This window comes from Psammomys obesus, unplaced genomic scaffold (genome assembly GCF_907164565.1).
Source record: "Psammomys obesus unplaced genomic scaffold, mPsaObe1.curated_primary_1811, whole genome shotgun sequence".
NCBI classification, from domain to species: Eukaryota; Metazoa; Chordata; class Mammalia; order Rodentia; family Muridae; genus Psammomys; species Psammomys obesus.
In genome coordinates this window covers 27,142,230-27,156,795 of record NW_026596095.1, presented here as the reverse complement: position 1 = coordinate 27,156,795, position 14,566 = coordinate 27,142,230, and positions in this window count along the sequence as shown.

Sequence of the window (14,566 nt, the reverse complement as noted above, 5' to 3'; positions counted from 1 at the left end):
TTGAAAATTCACCTGCGTGTCAATAGACTGCTTGGTACAGGCTTCAGAAGAGGTCAATAAGCAAATATCCTACTTTTTAGAAAATAAGTTAGGACATATATTTTGCATATATGGGTCTTAATTCCAGTAATAAATCATATGCCTCTATCCTACAGAAAGATGTATTGTGTTAGTGGCAAATCAATACTGAAGTATCACCTCTTATTCCTTGTTACAACAGATGAAAATGTAAACTAATAAAACCCCAGATATTTCTAGTTTCTAATGATGCGCTCCTTAGCAGCCTCACTTAACTCAGACATAAAATACTAGCACTGGAACTAAGCCTTCAGCAATTAACCATGTGATTCCAAGGTTGTAAATGAAAAAAAAAAAAAAAACCCTCAGAGACAGTAATACAACATTTTGAACCCTGTTGGAGAACTGGAACTCAATGTATTTTTTTCTAATGAGTGGAATAATTAGAGCTATTGTCCAGACAACTAGGAAGAGCACACTTCTCGCTGACAGGTTTGCTATCCAATGATGTGGTCCAGCCCTTACAACTGTGCAACAGGCACTTAAAAACTGAAATTATCAGGGAATTATTTTAACCATTGCGCGGCTAACCATGAACTCTGCCCTGGCTTACATGCACTACTCACCACAAAGTAAACATACAGCTGTCTGCCCTAGAAAGAGAGCTTTGAAGGCATCCCTCTGTGAAAAACTCAGGCAAAGAAGTCTTTGGATCCAGATGATTTATTTCATGAGATGGAAGATTAATATGTTGGTCTCTATTAAAGAGAGACCAACAACTCTCATCTTCTAATTGTGAATATCTTTGCCACATCCTAGACTGAGTTTTGCTACTGGTTTCTCTCTATAAAAATAAATAAATAAATAAATAAATAAATAAATAAATAAATAAATAGCCCTGTATCCCTTTAAATGAGTGGTTTGTTTTTTCATACTTTTGTGCAAATGGTCCTCCTGCTGTATAATTACTATATTTATACAGCATATACTAAAACAAGACTAAAGTCTAGAACACATCGCAGAGGAACCTGAGCCAGCACACACTCTGCATAATCACCACATTCACGGGCCTGCAACACTTAGTCTGGTAATTGCAACAGTCCCAGTAGGAAGACGGTTCCTATTTGTGCCAGCCAAAATACTTGACACAACATTAAGCCAAGAAATATCGAAGAGCTGAAAATGTCCAATTCTCAAGATGTTAAGAGTGAATTGCTTATGACTAGGAAGCGCTCGGTCTGTGTTTGTCTTCTCCCTTGCAGTGGGCATTGCAGGGAACGCAGCCCTACTTATCGTCACTGTGGGCACCCGAGAAAACATCTCTCCTCTACAGAAAATCGATTCTAAAAGTTTCCAGCCTCACTAGTGAATACTGGTGCTTCAAGCCTGTTCCATTCAGGGAAGGAAATTAAAGACTAACTTGGAATTCAAAGATATGTTCTTCATGTCCAATATTCTTGGTCCTTCTGTCTTCTAAAAAGATAGGCCAGCAGTCTGACGTTCAGACCACTCTGACTCTGATCCTGTGTCAGGCCAATCTTCTACAGCTTCTGGATGAATCATACTCTATGAGTCTACTTTTTGGGGCCCCTCTCACTAGACTAAAGGTTGGAAAGTAGAGTGTTTACACAATTAGTTTATGTGGATTTAACAAACAAAAGAAAAAATATCTCATTTAATTCTAATTTCAAATAACATTTGATAATTCATTATACAGAACAAATTTATTTATATATTTATTATCATTTTTTTTTAAATTTAACAAGCAGACCTATACATTTTCCTGTATAAGCCTGAGTATATCTGGCCTTCCCATATCTTTCATTAGAAGACATGGATTCTCTACAAAAAAAAAAAAAAAAATGGACTTCGCTTCCCTATCTGCTTCCTTATTTGGTACAACCACAAGGGCTAAAAGTAGGAGATTTTACGACTTCAGTTTTTTTCTTGAAAAATACAGTTGGTATGTCCCACAAACTCATTGCCTCTACTAGTTTACTTAACTTGAGAATTATATTGTGCCTAAAACACACCTAAACTTAGATTTTAAAATTAATCTCCTGTTATATAAACATAATGAAATGTGTCTCTAAAGGATAGGGAAAAAAGAAAAGAAAATGAGAGGGAGAGAGAGATGTAAGGGAGATCCTAGTTCCAGGAATGGAGAGACTTGGCCTCAAGTTCTCTGAAATCAGAAAATTTGGTTGTGTCTTACTGTTGTAATTTTTAGAGTAGAACTTCAGTCCTTGGAGGAGCATCAGCCCTATTCTTCCCGGACTTTTCTCTTTCAAGACCATTGTCACACCTCTATCCTTCAGTTTTGTCTCAGACTGAATCTCTGACCCTGTGAGAGAAAAATCATAGGAACTAAACTTTTACCTTACCAAATGTAGGAAACATAATGGTTTATATTTCTTACCTCTGGGAGAGAATAATTCGGTGGCAGCTACAGAGGCAGCTGAGGCTCTGCTCTAATTACTTTTATTGTCCAGCTGCTGCTCCTGACCTCTCACACACAAGCTGATCAATTATTCCTAGTTTTTCAAAATTGGTAAATTTTATTTTTTTGAGGTGTGTGGAGTATGGGTTTCTTGCCTTCCAGTCAATAGGCAGCATAAATTTTAAACTCAATATATCATCTTAGTACAATATCCAAAAATACTAATGAAAGAGTTTCTAAAACTCCATAGAATGGGAAAATCATACTTTAAAATAATTGGCTAAAATAACATTTAATTCTGTTTAGAAAATAGAGGGAGAAAAGTTAAAATATCACAGCAGATGTGGGTAATTCTTGATAATACTGTACCCAAATAAGTGCTAAATCATTCAAAATGATTTTATAAGCCAATGGTCAACATATGTATTATAACCAACTGAAATTACATTTAGCTAGTATCAGAAGAGATGACATAGAACTGCAACACCTAGAAATCCTCAAGCAGGTCAACAAACAGTGTTTGGAATTTCACTTTACAGAATTAAGGTTAGAATAAAAAATTTCCCATATTCAGGTATTGAGAAATAACACTGTTCAATACGTTCTAGTTTATCGCCAAACTACAGCTTACACCATAGCAGGTAGATGGTGCAAAATCCTGGTCGTCTGTTTCATATTCCTCTAGTCCGGGCTGCAGAGAATAAATAAAATAAATGGTCAAGGCTTATATCAGTAGCTCCTTTCAGACTTATTTTTTACTAATGTCTTTCCAAGATAGGCAATGAATATGCTAGATGTATTTAACTTACGGAACTAAGAGAAAATTTACTGCATACTTACTCTTTGTGCTGTTTAAATACCTTCATTTCAAGATTACGTAACCATAGAAGAATTCAACATGATCAAAACATAGTGTCAAAAGTACACACTTCCTAGGTGTGGTGGTGCATACCTTTAATCTGAGCACTTGAAAAGCAGAGGCAAGTAGATCTTGGTGAGTTTGAGACCATGCAGGTCTAAATAGTGAGTCCCGTAACAGCCAGAACTTCATAGAGACCCTGTCTCAAGAATACAAATTAATATTAGTATTACATTTTAATGCTATGACATAATATTAATATTGCACTCTAAATAAAAATATTTCAATAGGAAAATGTATACACTTATTTTCTGAGAAAACCAATGGGAAGCTATTCCGTAATATTTTCTTGTGATGTTTACATAAAATCAGAAACATGGACATTTCTTAGAAGAATTTTGCCTCTAAGAAGACAATGGAAGAAAAAGAGGCAACATGTATAAAAGAAAACACATGAAGAAAAGTAACTAAAAAATAAAAAAAAATGTTGTAATTAGCATTATGAGTAGGGGCTGGAGAGATGTCTCAGCAGTTAAGAGCACTGTCTGCTCTTCCAGAGGTCTTGAGTTCAATTCGCAGCAACCACATGGTGGCTCACAACCATCTATACTAGCATCTTGTGCCCTCTTCAGGCATTTGGGTATACATGAAGATAGAGCACTCAAATAAATCTTAAAAAACAAAACATGGAATTTTGAGTAAAGTTAATTTGGCTGTCTAACTAGTATTATTATGTTTGACAAGTGCTAGAAACTTGAGAGAATAGAATATCATCCTTGACTAACTATCATAATTATTGTTATTGTAGTCTTGGTGAAGAACATGATAACAGCTGCTGCAACAAGGTGCTTTACAAAAGGACCAGGTTCAAAGTTAGACAGGATAAGCGAGAAGCCAAATCTCCGTAACAAACTCCTTGGGACTTGGACCTTACATAATTATCTAGGGTGCAGCCTTTCCACTGAAACTATTCCAAAATAATAGGAAAATCTGGGAGCAGGAATGGCCTGTTATGGCATAATACATTTAGCCTCCCACTAAATGTGCAACTGAAGCAAAAATAATTATTTTTTAAATTATTGTTAAGAAAAGATTATTTGATGATAAGTTGAACTGGTAAACTTTAAGTCGAAGCAAAATTGCATATAGGTTCTCCAATTTTAAAGATCAATTTTAATTACATTTTTGTGTATTAAACTACTAGATAGTATCTATGTTCTAATTTCTATTATGGGTTTGAAAAGTCTTACAGAAACTGGAAATGTGTTTCTTGGTGGCTAGGTGAAAATATATAGTTTGTCAATTCAGTTGTCTTTACCACTTTGGAAGCCACTCCACTGCTCCGAATGCTTGGACCTGAGGTCTGACATTGTAGTGACTGTCCTTTAAATGTGTTGCCTCCCTAGCCTCACCACCTGCCTCCAATAAGGCCAATCATGTGGTCCACAGTAACCAATGTACAGGGCTCTTGTGCTTTTTTGTTGTGCTCAAGGTTATCTTGCCAAGACAGAGAGTGAATCCTGAAAGGCAGCCATGCTTTGCTCCCCAAGCTGTGTACCTTGGCATGGAGTGGATATGCCCAGAGAAAGGTCACCTTTTTTTTCTAATTTTCATAGAGGCTCCATCTGCTTGCCAATCTGTTCACCTGCAGGCTGCTTCCACCTAGTGGGGAGATCATTTGCTCGTTTGTACAACAGCTCTGGAGCCATATGGACTACTGGAGGTCCTGCCAATGGGGCAACTCCATTCCCCTTGCCTCAGTGACTCTTTCATAGACAGGCTCAAGTCAAGCATGGCCAGTGTCTCCCTCTGGACTGGTTTGTGACAATTACCTTGAAACATCGCATTTAATGGTTAAACTAAAGGGGTAGTCACAGCTGTATATCTTATTTGAGAATATTTGGGACATGCAAACAAAAAGAATGCAGGAAAGCTGAGAGATGTAAAAAAGAAAATAAAGGAGTAATCAAGCTCCCATTTAAAACCTGGTTCAAATTCTTATTTTAAGTCTCTTCCAGCATTTACTAGTTACAGACGGGAACAGATTCTTCCTCAAAAACTTGGTAGAAGTTAAATTTCAGCCATGTTCAAATGAAAGCTCTCCAACATTTACCAACAGTATCCTGGTTAATGCAATTGTTAAAAATCACTAGAAAAACTATAGTCAATAGAATGCAGAAACAGGTGCTGTTCTTTCCCTAAAAGTAGAGCAAATTGCCAAAGAATAACACAATTCTATTAATTTCAATGTGAACCTGTAAAGAAAGGCAAATGTCATCAGTGGCATGGGGTTGGTAAGAAAAAATTATCTGAAGACAAATGAGTGCTTTTTAGCAAAATCTCAAAGTAAGGAAGATGAGTTTGGGACAGAAAGAAATGGAAACTTTGAGTTGAGGGAATTCCCTGAACAAGAAGCACAAACAGTAGTAACATCTTTATAACCATGTAAGTAGTACATGAATGAACTTGATATCACAATACTAAGAAGTTCCAGTTATTAGGAACCTCAAATTCTTTCTTTCCTCACTTCCCTCTCTTCTACCCTCTCCTCTCCCTCTTTATTATAGAGGATACCTTCTCTGCTATTGTTTCAAAAGACTTCACAGTAGCTACAATTAGTTATGCTTAGGTCATGGGTCTCAATGCTAGTGGGGCCAATTTACCACAGAACTGTGAGTCTAGGACAAACATATTTTGGTCCTTATGGCCAAACAAGGACCTATGTTAAATTGCATTGTTATGTATTATATTCCAATATGGGCCTGTTTTGAAGAGTAAAATAGGAAGTTTCAATAATTATCCTGAAAAAAAAGCATCAGTTTGGACTTTCTTCACAGAAAATGAAGGTAAGTGTTTACCTTTATTCTGAGTAAAGTGATCAGAAACAGTACAAATATTGAGTGGCTTTCCCCATTTGACCTACTTATTCTAGGATTAAATCCATTCCAAGAATCTGTGACCAACCTTAAGGCAGTCTCTCACAGCTGAACATAAGAGGGACCAGGTGATTGGCAGAGCCATCTTTCCCAGAGCGGAATATGGGATGAGTTATCAGATGGTAATTTACAAAACCAGTTGGATACTCTTCCTTGAGAGGTATTAGATAAAAAACACATAGAGTAAGAAAGTCAAATGAAGTTTGACTTAAAATAAACTCAGAAAATACAGTGTATTGGTTCATATGAGCCAGAGCTCTCTAAAATGTACAACAAAAATACTTTTCAACTGCAATAGATTATATTTTAGCCACTCAAACATGCACATTGCCAGGTTCTGTCTAGCAGATTCCTTCTGCATATCCTCTTACCACTAATGAGAACAAATCACAAAATCCCAGCACTCCGGAGGCAGAGGCAAGTGGATCGCTGTGAGTTCAAGGCCAGCCTGGTCTACAAAGCAAGTCCAGGACAGCCAATGCTATACAAAAAAACCCTGCCTTGAAAACCCAAATAAGTAAGTAAATAAATAAATAATTTAGAGACACTTTGTTATATAACATCTTTTGTTTTAAATGATTTTCCTCAACTCTCAGCCAAGTTTAGGATGTTTGTGGATTCTGTGTAGGCTTCTAACTGGCAGTAATTTTGATGCTTAATAGGCTTATCAGTATATAGCTCCATCATTCACAGACATGCATTTAACCTGCATCTCTAAGAAGAACACCGTACGTGTTATAACTGCCTAAAGACCATTTCTTGGTATGTAATACACTTTTTAGATGTTTTCTGCCTCTAAACTACTTTAATAAATTCGTGTCACTATGTATTTTTCTGCTATTGGTCTCACATATTCTCAATATTAAGTAAAAAAAATCAAAGTAAACTCAAAAATAGAAATCATCTGTTTATAAAGGATTATACAACTCAGCCCTGAGAAATACCAATACAGATACAATCTCTGGTGTTCTTCGGCAAATTCTGTCTGAGTAGTGACCTTGTGACAAAGGAGATACAAAATCAGTCACACAAATCCATTAAAATATAAACTTATCAGGGAGATGTTATTTATCCAAACTTAATAGGCGGTTCCCAATTTACAGATAAGTAATCATTTAACTTTTAAAATATCCAAGAAGCTTGGAATTGGCTGCATAAAAAAATAAAATGGGCAGCCAGCAAAGAGAGAGTAACCTCCAAAATAAAGGTCAAGATTAACCTGTGTGAGTTCCTGTGAATGAGCTGATACATCTTTGTTACCTCCTCGACCAGTTGACGTTGCCAATATCCTAGCCCAAAAAACAATTGCATGGCCAAGAAAACCAATGCCAAACCAAAATATGATAACAGGGAGTCATAGAGAAGAGTTCTATTGAAGAAACAGGTTTTATAATGCCTTCAGTGAAAGAAAACATAGTCTATGTGCATAAGCTTGCTAAGGTGCCTGAGCCTAGATAGAATCTATGAACAATTTGGTTTAAAGACAAAAATATTCATAAAACCACTAGGAGGAATAAATAAGATAAACTACATATACACTATTTGATATGAGTTGAAATTTATTGCTCTCAAATCCACATATGGGAGTCTTATCTCCAAATTCCACAAAATATGATATCTTTTGGAAATAGGGTCATTAAGAATGTCATTAGTTAAGATAGGCCATACTAGAGGCCAATTAAGTATGATGCACATCCTTCCAAAAAGTAAAAGGCAGTAGAGAGAGACATACATGTGAGTTTCTAAGTATCAAAGATAGAAGAGGATGGAACACTCTTCCTCAGAGCCCTAGGTGGTGCTGCCCTGTGATTACTTTGACCTTAGACTGAGAGCTTCCATGAACAAAATACTTCTGCTGAAGATGCCCAGTATGTAGTACTTTGATTGACAGGATACAAGCCAAGCCAGAACAACATCTAGGAATGAAAAGCACAGAGTGGGAACCAACATAATTCTAATATTTCTAATATTTTCTTCTGTCCATAGTCTTCTAGCAGAGGGATATAACAGCACAATAAGCAGTACATAGAAGCTTTGTTGTAAGCTTTCACACTATGATTCCACATCCCTCCTCTAGTCTTTCAAGTGATAAAGGAGAGCAAATCAGGAATCTGAGATGCTTGTGAACAGTGACATCTGGAAAAGGACCTTAGCACCAGACTCCTGCACTCAAGCAGCCATTAAATTGCCATGATCAGAAAGAATGAGAACATATCATTGATTTTTAATTGATTGGGTATTCATCCTATGTGCAAGCACTCTGCTAGCCAGGTGCAGAGTTAGAGCAGAGCAGATCCATTACCTCAGCAGTGAGAGGTTCACACACAGGTGGAATAGTGTGATGAACTTGGCAGTAGGTTCAGAGGCTGGAGGCTTAGGGACAGAGCTAACTTTCTAGGCTGTGTGATGGAAACCAGAGATGTATTGCAGGTGGCCTCTAAATGACTCCAGCTGTGGGCTTGGCAGAGGGAGAAAGCAGGAAAATAATTGCAGGGACCAGGAAATGGAGACAAAACCTCATATCAGACAATAGATATGAAAAGGTGCACAGAGCACAGTCAAAACCCTCTTTCTAGGCTATGACCTGACAAGATGGGTAGTGACAAGTTAGGAGGAGGAGCCACAAAGTGCTATGATTGTGGTGATGGTGATAGTGGACTTTCCAAGGCAACAGGGTATAATGTTCCTCTTCCTGCCTGCCAAGGGCTAAAAATGCCTTGAGCAGAGTAGATGCCAGCAGAAACATCTGATTAGAATGACATGTGCAGCTGCCAAAATCAAGGCAGATTATGACAAAACACATGTATAATTTAGAGAGAGGGGAGAAGCATCCAGTTTTCAAATTGAATTATAAAGATAGAATTTTGACGCCATTGAGAAAACTTGTTTCATGGCATTGCCATATTAATACATTTATGATTCAAGTAATAAAGGTATTATCACCATTTTAAATACAGCTAAAGTTTTATTTACATTTTATCATAAAAAAGTGATAGTGCAGAAATAGCAGGTGTCACACCTCAGTATCTTAAAAACCCGTTCGCTTCTCAGGCTGAATTCGTACCCTGAAACTTTGTACTCCAGCACTGAAATGGCTGGATAAACAAAAAGTGTCAGATGGAGATCCTACCAAATAAATACTGGAAGTAGGTGAGGGGAGAAGGCTGTTTTCACTCTAATGCATGATGGATTCATTATCATTAAGAAAATCCTACCCTTGCTTTGTTAGGGAAATCAGAATATATGTGTTAGAAACAAAAACCAAGAACGTTAAGCAAAGCACCAACCATTCTTTTATAAGTTTCCTGCCCTGATTTCAGACCTTTTTGAAACAGGAAACATTTGAAGAATGTGAAAGATAAACATATTGTGTCAGTTCTATCCCCTAAATATGAGCTCATAGAATTAGTAATCAGAGTTGGAGCAGCGTCCAATTTTTTTTGCTTTGTTTTGTTTTGTTTTTATTAATTACACTTTATTCATTTTGTATCCCCCCATGAGCCCCTCCCTCCTCCCCTCCAGGTCCCACCCTCCACTCCTTTCAGCATGCATGCCCCTCCCCAAGTCCACTGAGAGGGGAGGTCCTCCTCTCCTTCTTTCTGATCTTAGTCTCTCAGGTTTCATCAGAAGTGGCTGCATTGTCAGGGTTCTAGGTTATCTCCACAGATAGTCCTTGGTTGGAGTATGAGTCTCTGGAAAGTTCCCTGTGCTCAAATTTTCTTGTTCTGTTGCTCTCCTTGTGGAGTTCCTGTCCTCTCCAGCTCTTACTATTTCTCACTTCTTACATAAATTCCATTCACTCTGCCTGTCAGTTGGCCATCAGGCTCAGCATCTGCTTTGACAGTCTGCACGGCAGAGGCTTTCAGAGGCCCTCTGTGGCAGGTTCCGAGGTTGTTTTCTGTTTTCTTCTTCTGGCTTTCAGAGGCCCTCTGTAGCAGGTTCCTAGGTTGTTTCCTGTTTTCTTTTTCTTCTGATGTCCATCCTCTTTGCCTTTCAGGATGGGGATTGAACATTTATTTAGGGACCCCTCTTTTGCTTAGTTTGTTTAAATGTTCAGATTTTAGTGGGTTTATTCTATGTTGTATGTTTATATGAGTGAGTATATACCATGCGTGTCTTTTTGCTTCTGGGACAACCTACTCAGGATGATCCTTTCCAGGTCCCACCATTTACCTGCAAATTTCATGATTAACTTATTTTTCATTGCTGAATAATACTCCATTGTATAGATGTACCACAATTTCTGCATCCATTCTTCAGTTGAGGGGCATCTGGGCTGTTTCCAGCTTCTGGCTATTACAAATAAAGCTGCTACAAACATGGTTGAGCAAATGTCCTTTTTGTGTACTTGAGCCTCTTTTGGGTATATGCCTAGGAGTGGTATGGCTGGATCTTGAGGAAGCACTATTCCTAGTTGTCTGAGAAAGCACAAGATTGATTTCCAGAGTGGTTGAACAAGTTTACATTCCCACCAGCAGTGGAGAAGGGTTCCCCTTTCTCCACAACCTCTCCAGCATGTGTTTTCACTTGAGTTTTTGATCTTGGCCATTCTGATGGGTATAAGGTTAATTCTCAGGGTTGTTTTGATTTGCATTTCCCTAATGGCTAGTGAGGTTGAGCATTTCTGTAAGTGCTTCTTGGCCATTCGATATTCCTCTACAGAAAATTCTCTGTTTAGCTCTGTTTCCATTTTTTTAATTGGATTACTTGGTTTGCTGCTTTTCAGCTTCTTTAGTTCTTTATGTATACTGGATATGAGTTCTCTGTCAGATAAAGGGTTGGTGAAGATTCTTTCCCAACCTGTATGCAGTCGCTTTGTTTTGATAACAGTGTCCTTTGCTTTACAGAAGCTTTTCAGTTTCATGAGGTCCCATTTATTGATTGTTGCTCTTAGAGCCTGTGCTGTTGGTGTTCTGGTCAGAAAGTTTTCTCCTGTACCAATGAGTTCTAGGGTATTCCCCATTTTTTTTTCTAGCTGATTTAATGTGTCTTGTTTTAGGTTGAGGTCTTTGATCCACTTGGACTTCAGTTTTGTACAGGGTGATAAGTATGGATCTATTTTCATTTTTCTACATGTAGACATCCAGTTGGACCAGCACCATATGTTGAAGATGCTATCTTTTTTCCATTGGATGGTTTTGGCATCTTTGTCAAAAATCAGGTGTCCATATGTGTGTGGGTTTATTTCTGGGTCTTCTGTTCGGTTCCATTGATCCACCATTCTGTTTGTATGCCAGTACCATGCAGTTTTTATAACTGTTGCTCTATAGTACAGCTTGAGATCAGGGATGGAGATACCTCCAGAAGATCTTTTATTGTAGAGGATTGTTTTAGCAATTCTAGTTTCTTGTTATTCCATACGAAGTTGAGAATTTTTCTTTCCAGGTCTGTAAAGAATTGTGTTGGCAATTTGATGGGAATTGCATTAAATCTGTAGATTGCTTTTGGTAAGATGGCCATTTTTACTATGTTAATCCTGCCAAGCCATGAGCATGGGAGATCTTTCCATCTTCTCATATCTTCCTCTAATTCTTTCTTCAGAGACTTGAAATTTTTTTTTATACAAGTCTTTGACTTGCTTGGTTAGGGTTACACCAAGGTACTTTATGTCATTTGTGGCTATTGTGAAGGGTGTTGTTTCTCTAATTTCTTTCTCAGCCCTTTTGTCTTTTGTATACAGGAGTGCTACTGATTTTTGTGAGTTAATTTTGTAACCGGCCACTTTGCTGAAGGTGTTTATCAGCTGTAGGAGTTCCCTGGTAGAGTTTTTGGGGTCACTCATGTATACTATCATATCTTGTGCAAAAAGTGATAATTTGACTTCTTCCTTTCCCATCTGTATCCCCTTGATCTCCTTCAACTGTCTTTTTGCTCTAGCAAGGACTTCCAGCACTATGTTGAAGAGATATGGAAAGAGTGGGCAGCCGTGTCTTGTCCCTGATTTCAGTGGGATTGCTTTAAGTTTCTCTCCATTCAGTTTGATGTTGGCTATGGGCTTGCTTTGTATGGGCTTGCCTTTACTATGTTTAGATATGTGCCTTGTATCCCTGATCTCTCCAGTAGTGTAAACATGAATGGATGTTGGATTTTGTCAAATGCTTTTTCAGCATATAGGGAGATTATCATGTGTTTTTTTTTTCTTTCAGTTTGTTAGTATGGTGGATCACATTGATGGATTTCCGTATATTGAACCACCCCTGCATACCTGGAATGAAGCCTACTTGTTCATAGTGGATAATATCTTTGATGTGTTCTTGGATTCAGTTTGCAAGTATTTTGTTAAGTATTTTTGCATCAATGTTCATAAGGGAGATTGGCCTGAAATTCTTTCTTTGTTGAGTCTTTGTGAGGTTTAGGTACCAAGGTAACTGTGGCTTCATAGAATGTGTTTGGTAATGTTCCTTCTGTTTCTATTTTGTGGAATAGTTTGAAGAGAATTGGAGTTAGCTCTTCTTTGAAGGTCTGGTAGAATTCTGTGCTGAAGCCATCTGGTCTTACCAAAGCCGAATCAGGACCAGGTAAATCAATTAAATAGTCCTATTTCCCCCAAAGAATTAGAAGCAGTCATCAAAAGTCTCCCATCCAAAAAAAGCAGTGTCCAATTTTAAGCAACCAAGTTTAAACATGTGACGGATAACTTGGGCAAAAAATACTGTCTTTGATTTGTTACACTGAAGTATAAAAATTGCTATGGATTCTCATTTTCTAAATGTGATTTGCTTAAATGATGAAAATTAGATTGGTATAAAAAGTGATAAAAATGTGTAAAAAAATAAAAGGGAACTATGAAGTATCTCAATGGAAAAAGATGCTAATTGTGCATTCTTGGCAACCAGATTTTAATCACAGAACCACATAACAGTAGAGAGAACAGACATTTTCCTCTCATCTCCACACTTACATATTGGTACCAACACTCACACATATAAATATATTTCTCTCCCTCTCCTTCTTCCTTCTCCCTCTCCCTTATCCTACCTCTCTCTCTCTCTCATACATACACACATATGCACACACACACACAAGAGAAAGAGAGCTATCATACACAAGCACATGTGCACACATGCACTTAGATACTAGATGATAGATAGATAGAAGATAGATGTGTAGATAGATAGATGATAGATGGTAGATAGATAGATAGATAGATAGATAGATAGATAGATAGATAGATAGATAATTGAAAATGGATGGGAATATTTTTGGATCCAAACTGTTGGCACTGGAGAATTTTCATGGAAGCAAAACTAGATGCTTACTTTTTGTTTATGTTGAAATTAAACTGGAGCCAATTCTGAATCTGGGATACATCTATACAACCAGTGGATTATGGTAATCCATCCCCAGTCCAGTTTGAACTAGTCAGCCATGGAGACTGGCATTTGTTGAAAGCCTTTTGAAGTTTGGTTCATGATATATGACAAAGCCGTTGTGGATATTAAAATCACATCATTTAGATATGATTTGGCTTATTTTTAGTAACTTAGGCAAGGCTGATGGAATCTGCCTAATTTATATTGAAGCCCACTTTGTGCCTCTGTGATTTGGATTCCTTAAAGTCACTTCCCAGGATAACTTCTGCAGCCACTGCCCTTTGAGTCTCTCAAGAGCTTTCCCAGAATAACCCATTCTCTGTCCATGCTTAGAGAACATGTGGAGTGCTTCTGTGACATATGGGCCTGTCTACAGTAATTAATTCCTACTTTGTCTGACCTAATTGCTCCATGTTGGCAACTCTTGTTATTTTATTAAAAGCAACTTTGTTAAATATGAGCAGAATATTACCAAAATGGTGATTTCCCCCTAAGGTATACAGTTTATCACTGCTTTTTTTTAATCAATTACTAATTTTTCTGATGCACTAAGTGTTTTCTAGAATGTGATTGTAAACTCTGTGGTATTATCCTACTTAAGTTACCTTTTTAATTATATTGATGATTAGTTATGTTCCAAATCCATTGTGGAGGAGGATATTAAATTCAATCTTCTGTCCTCGTGTTATGATGTCCTTTGTTTTGGTCCCACTGCTAGCTAATATGGCTAGTAGCTAAAAATGTGGCATTTTCTCTGTGTTTTAGGAAGGTTCTTGGCTCAGCCAATACTGTGGAGCTTTTGTTCTGCTTTAAATTAAAACACTTTGTGTTCGTAGTTGAACCTGAAGTCTGCCTGGACTTTTATTCCACCAAAGCACCTCCAGCTAACCCAAACCCCAGAGTACTAGCTAATGATAAATTTGGTTTGAGATGGAGCCAACAATTAAGAAAATCAAAAAACTTGGTAGTTGTTACACTGTCATAATAGAGTTCTCATCAC